This window comes from Cibotium barometz, chromosome 22 (assembly GCF_041138505.1).
Source record: "Cibotium barometz isolate CiBa-2024 chromosome 22, ASM4113850v1, whole genome shotgun sequence".
NCBI lineage: Eukaryota > Viridiplantae > Streptophyta > Polypodiopsida > Cyatheales > Cibotiaceae > Cibotium > Cibotium barometz.
In genome coordinates, this window is record NC_141067.1 from 20,712,671 (window position 1) to 20,718,782 (window position 6,112).

General features: G+C 41.7%; 1 pseudogene; it reads left to right on the forward strand.

Annotated features, from left to right (window-relative positions):
- Positions 1-3,832: 3,832 nt before the first annotated feature.
- On the forward strand, positions 3,833-4,513 carry LOC147626375 (germin-like protein 8-5 pseudogene; annotated as a pseudogene).
- Positions 4,514-6,112: the final 1,599 nt, after the last annotated feature.

The window sequence follows — 6,112 nt, forward strand, 5'->3', positions numbered from 1 at the left end:
GAGCACTTGAGAGTCTTCAAGTCACCCGCAAGATGCCATTCGACTTGAAATTCCCCCTTTTTCTCTACATGGAGCATCCTAGTTGCATTCATCTATTCTTTGATGAGATTGGGGATATGTATATGATCAAATACCCAAAACAAGGATTCATGGTCCTCTTTCTTGACCTCAAATGAACCTAGCCACCAGATGTTCGACTACACACTAAAATACTTTGGTTCATCCCTCCCTACTGCAATTACAAAGAGCCCTATTCATAAGTGTTATTGTGACCCTTTCCATTTTTTTCTCCTTGATAATCTTGCACTCATCAAGCTTGATGGACAAACTGAACTGCACCTCCTATCTCCTCAAATGTAATATCATAGAACTCCACCATTCTCTTTTGTAAGAGCTCCAAGTCCATGAATATATTGTTGTGTTCATTGTAGAATATGCTGCCACCTTCTCCCTTAAACTCTCCTACAATGTGGTATGAGTGACCAACATAGTGAAGCCGTTCTGTGTTTATTTCCTCCCTATGTCTCCAAACTTTTGTAGGTGTTGGAAGTAGCTTTACTTTAATGCCTTTACCCTCAAGCAGGGATGACACTGACTTCTGGTTCATCCCTACTGCAATTACAAAGACCCCTATTCATAAGTGTTATTGTGACCCTTTCCATTTTTTTCTCCTTGATAATCTTGCACTCATCAAGCTTGATGACAAACTAAACTACACCTATCTCCTCAAATGTAATATCATAGAACTCCACCTCCTATCTCCTCAAATGTAATATCATATAACTCCACCATTCTCTTTTGCAAGAGCTCCAAGTCCATGAATATATTGTTGTGTTCATTGTAGAATATGCTGCCACCTTCTCCCTTAAACTCTCCTACAATGTGGTATGAGTGACCAACATAGTGAAGCCGTTGTATTTATTTCCTCCCTATGTCTCCAAACTTTTGTAGGTGTTGGAAGTAGCTTTGCTTTAATGCCTTTAGCCTCAAGGAGGGATGCCACTGACTTCTGCATGGCACTATAACTCTTACGACTCACTCCACTTGAATCCATGGCGAATTGAATATCCGCCGCAACTGAAACTGTATTGTTGGTTATAAATTCATCCACTATATCTCGTTAAACCACCTTCAACTTCTTCTCTTTTATCATTTCTCTTGCCGTTCTTGATGTCACGAATGGTTTTAGTTGCTTTGCTAGATTAAGATTGGGATTGATATTCTCTTTGTCAGGATGTATGACAACCCTACAAATATAGCACTACTCATTACCAACGTAGAGAACATGTAAATCACAAAGAGGCCCAGCAAATAAAATAAGATTAACTTCTAACATAAAAGACATGTGAATGGGAATGCATTTAGTGCAATATTACCTTATGGCTTGGATTCTCTTCTTTAGGCCTCCAGAACCGAGCCTCAAGTTCTCGACGTTTTTGAGCTTTCTTTTTCGTATGTATGTCCAATGATTGTGTCTTTTTCTCTATATTTGCGGAGGTCACTTCTTAGTTTATTGATTTGACATTCTTGTTCTTCCAATCTAACTTTTTGTGTCTTGCATTCCCCAGACAAGCCAAGAAGCTCATTTGCTAAGTGTTGTGAATAATGCCTTTCTCTTTCTTACATGTAAGAAATTGACTTGCAATATCCTAGTAGTAAGCCTGTGGCGCCATCACCTGCAAAACATAAGAGAGTTGTGGGATTTGAAAAGGTGAAGCAGTATGGGGGTCAATAGGATAGATGGAGCCATCACACCAAAGGTCTATGTGTTGCTTCCTCAATAACCTCATATGATCTTTAACATCTAATGAGAGCAATAGTTGTCCACTTCTGCGTTTTTGAATGGATGCATACGCACTATCTAGATCAATGTGAAAATGGTACTTCCTCTTAATGCTTTCATGATTAGACTTTTCACTAGAATGAGTGTGTACATGGTTGTTCTCCATTGGAGTGTTCTAGGAATGAGTAAGTATACTATATGATGCAGAGTGAAAGAATATGACTGGCTATGGTGAGAGAAGGCTTGTATTTGTCTTTTGAAATTAGAGATGAAGGTTCTAATTCCCTCCAAACTGTCTTCCCTCTTGAACTAGCTTTATTCTTGTAGTTTCAAATGTATCATTTCAAAGAAGGTTCCCACGAACTTTAAGACGATTGCCTGGGAGAAAATTTACCTCTCTGGCTCAGAGACTACACTTTTATGACTTTTACATTCTCTTTATTTTAATATTTCAAGATTTTTTCTAGAGAGAGAAAATAAGAATCGACCATTTTCTTACAAGGCCCTACAAATGACCTCCAAAATGTCCTAATGCTCGTCACTTTTCTTACATGGTTAAAGAAATATAGGAGATAGAGCCCACTTGTTTTGAGCAGACACTTTGAAAATGGGAAGATGCCATGGATGCAAGTATGATATGAGAATTAGTGTGATATGGAAATTAGTGCATTTGACCAAGGATAAGAAGGGAATTGGATGTAAGTGGGTTTACAAGGTCAAGCATAATTCAGATGGATCTGTATATGAATAGATACCGTTTTTACATGTAGCCCTCAATGCTATAAATTATGTTTTTCCATGAGTTTATGATGTGTTTTCACCACATTTTCTGAGTTGAAATAAGCCCCTTGAGGTCAGGTAGCTCTGTGTTATCTTCAAAACACACTAAAAATCTCAAAGAATGATTCTCTATAGAGGGAGAACAAGGAAAAACATTGCCAGGGGGTGCCTAGGCAAAGAGGAAAAAAGGGTTCTTACTAATGAAAGGTGATTAATGGGAGTATCATGGATCAAGGCTCTGATACTATATTTGTGTTTGCATGATTAGAGCTCATGTTATGGTGGGTGGAAGGTGCCAATGATGTGAGTGTAGGAGTAGAACTTGTGCAAAGAGAGATGGAGGTTCAAGCCATCGAGATAGTACTTAGAGAGAGGGATAGAGAGAGAGGGAGAGGGAGAGGGAGAGAAAGATGTGATAGCTAATAATAGTGAGAGATTGCATAATGCAACAATGATAATACTTTCACCATGTACAATGATTTATAGAGGCACCAAAGCCCCATCTTATGTTCTCTTATTAAGAGGGTGTTCACACACAAGTGGGTGGACACTTAACTAGACTTTAAAATATCCAAAGAAAAATGTGCCTTTTGTGCCTTTAAAATGTGGCAAACACTTAGAGAGCTTAGGTTTGTTTCACCCCTACTAGCACATAGACCCCCCCTCTCTCTCTCTCACCCCTACTAACACATCTCTCTCTCTCTCTCTAAGATTCATCAGAAAAAAGGAAGGAAGGCGAGTCACAATTATCTCTCTCTCTCTAAAAGATTCATTTGAGAACAGGAAGGCGAGTCACATTCACACCCGTGTCACGTGTGGTCCCAACATCCAAAAGGACTTGGACCAACAAATTATGTTGACTCCTTCAACTTGGAGTCCTGCGTGGCACGTATGGCCGGCACATCCGTGGCACGTAGAGGATAGAAGACTACAGCGAGCGTCAGGATACAACATAAATCACAAGGTGATGGTCGGAGACTACGTCAATCACTGTGACGTCCTCCCTTCCGGCAGATCAGATAGCGGGAACGTCGACCGGGTCGGCATGGACATGGACTCTTTCTTAGAGCGGATAGGACTGGTTCCTTGGAGAGCGGATGATAAGACTCGTTCTTTCCAGCCAGCGGCGTCGTGCAGCATATAAATACGACGTCAGGCGCATGAGGATCGGCGTAGCCTATTCTTCTGATCATCTATCTCCAATATCACAGCTTTCGCTCCTCATCATCTCCAATATCCCAGCGTGCTCACAGTCCGCAAGCCACAGCTATGGCAGCAGCTAGCAGCTTTCTGCTTCTACTGGCGGTGATGCTCATGTCTCCGCTCATATTAGAAGTGAGGGCCGCGGATGAAGACCCTCTGCAGGACTTCTGTGTGGCGGATAACACCAGCATGATCACCCTCAACGGGTTCGCCTGCAAGCCGGCCGATGAGGTGCAGGACGCCGACTTCAAGTTCACGATGCTTGAGCATCCCGCCAAACCTATCAAAGGGCTGGGCGTCTCCGTCAACCTGGCCAGTGCAGCCAACTTCTTTGCTCTCAACACGCAGGGCCTGTCCATCGCCCGCATCGACTTCGACCCCAAGGGATTAAACCCGCCCCACGTTCATCCCCGCGCCACCGAGGTGCTCTTCCTGGCCGAGGGCACGCTCAAGGTGGGCTTCGTCACCGCCACGCCCAACAATACCCTCTTTGAGCAGACCCTCGCCCCCGGCGATCTCTTTGTCTTCCCTCGCGGCCTTGTGCACTTCCAGCTCAACCCCGACGAGCACCAATCCGCCCTCGCCATCTCCGCCCTCAATAGCCAGAACCCGGGCACCTCGCAACTCGCCGCCGCTCTCTTCGACGCCTACCCACCCCTCCCCGAGGAGGTGCTAGAGATAGCCTTCGGCATCGGCAAGGATGAGGTGGAAAGCCTCATTGCCAGCGTCGCCAAAACCCTTTCTTAGCTTGATTAGACGCCGCCAACTTATACACGCACACTCTCGTGAATAAACTACCGTCACAAAGTTCTCTCTCGTGAATATTTCTTTTGAAATAATGACACTGTTTTCTTATCTCACGTGATTGACAAAAAAAACTACATGGGCCATGGCCTCACAAAATTTTATGAATATTGCCCATTGTGTAACTAGGTTTTAAAAACTTGCTTATCACGTTTTTAGAATATAACTATACCTTTACAACTTATACACACTCATAGGTTTATGAAAAAGAGAGAGAGAGAGAGAGAGAGAGAGAGAGAGAGAGAGAGAGAGAGAGAATGTGTTCTTCATAATCAATTGAGATGATTGAGATCTAGATTGAGATTCAAATCAAGACTCTGAGTGAGATCAAGGTCAAGATTGAGGTTGAGACAAATACTGTGCTTGGTTATAGTGTTTGGGAAATTTCATTTTAAGTCCCTACAGAGGCTAGAATGTGCAAAATTGTTATATTTGAGTCTCTACAAGACGAGAGTGAAAGTGTGAGTGTAAGTGTGTTATAATAATTTTCTAAGATTAAAATTGTGATAAGCTCTCTACTACAAAGGTTAAAAGAGTCTGTACAGAGATTATTGCCCATTGTGTAACTAGGTTTTAAAAACTTGATTATCACGTTTTTAGAATATAACTATACCTTTACAACTTATACACACTCATAGGTTTATGAAAAAGAGAGATAGATATTGAGAGAGAGAGAGAGAGAGAGAGAGAGAGAATGTGTTCTTCATAATCAATGGAGATGATTGAGATCTAGATTGAGATTCAAATCAAGACTCTGAGTGAGATCAAGGTCAAGATTGAGGTTGAGACAAATACTCTGCTTGGTTATATTGTTTGGGAAATTTCATTTTAAGTCCCTACAGAGGCTAGAATGTGCAAAATTGTTATATTTGAGTCTTTGCAAGACGAGAGTGAAAGTGTGTGTAAGTGTGTTATAATAATTTTCTAAGATTAAAATTGAGCTCTCTACTACAGAGGTTAAAAGAGTCTCTACAGAGATGCGAGTGCAATGCGAGTGATGGATCGCGGGTGGTTGGATGGATCAAGCTTCTTTTAGAGTAATACATGTCATTAACGAAGAAAACATAAGTTGTTGATAATGCACAAACTGTGAATGGGAGATATAACTGGATATCTTACCCTTATAATGACATGCCTCATTTTTGGGATACTCCCCAATGGGATAATCTAACCACCAAGGGCAATATTCCTTCTCCCAATCACTAAGCCCATGATCTTGCATCCAAGAGGGAAAAATGCATCCCTTCCTAGAAGAATCTATCCACTCCTCGAGAAAATCAAGCATATCCTCATCAATAGAGTGCTCATCATGTAGCTTCACTTATTAGGGGACATTTGAACATATTTTGTGACTTTTACTAATAAAAGTAATTAGCAACGGACCAATAAGAATAGAGGATTGTGCACATTTGGTCTCCTTTGAATATAGCGAGGGAAACTAGGCTTTAGGGAGGGGGACTAGGCTTTCAGTACTAATAATTACACTTGTCCCTTTAAAAAAGTAGAGGGTTTAGGGTAGGTATGGTCCCACCATTTTTCGTG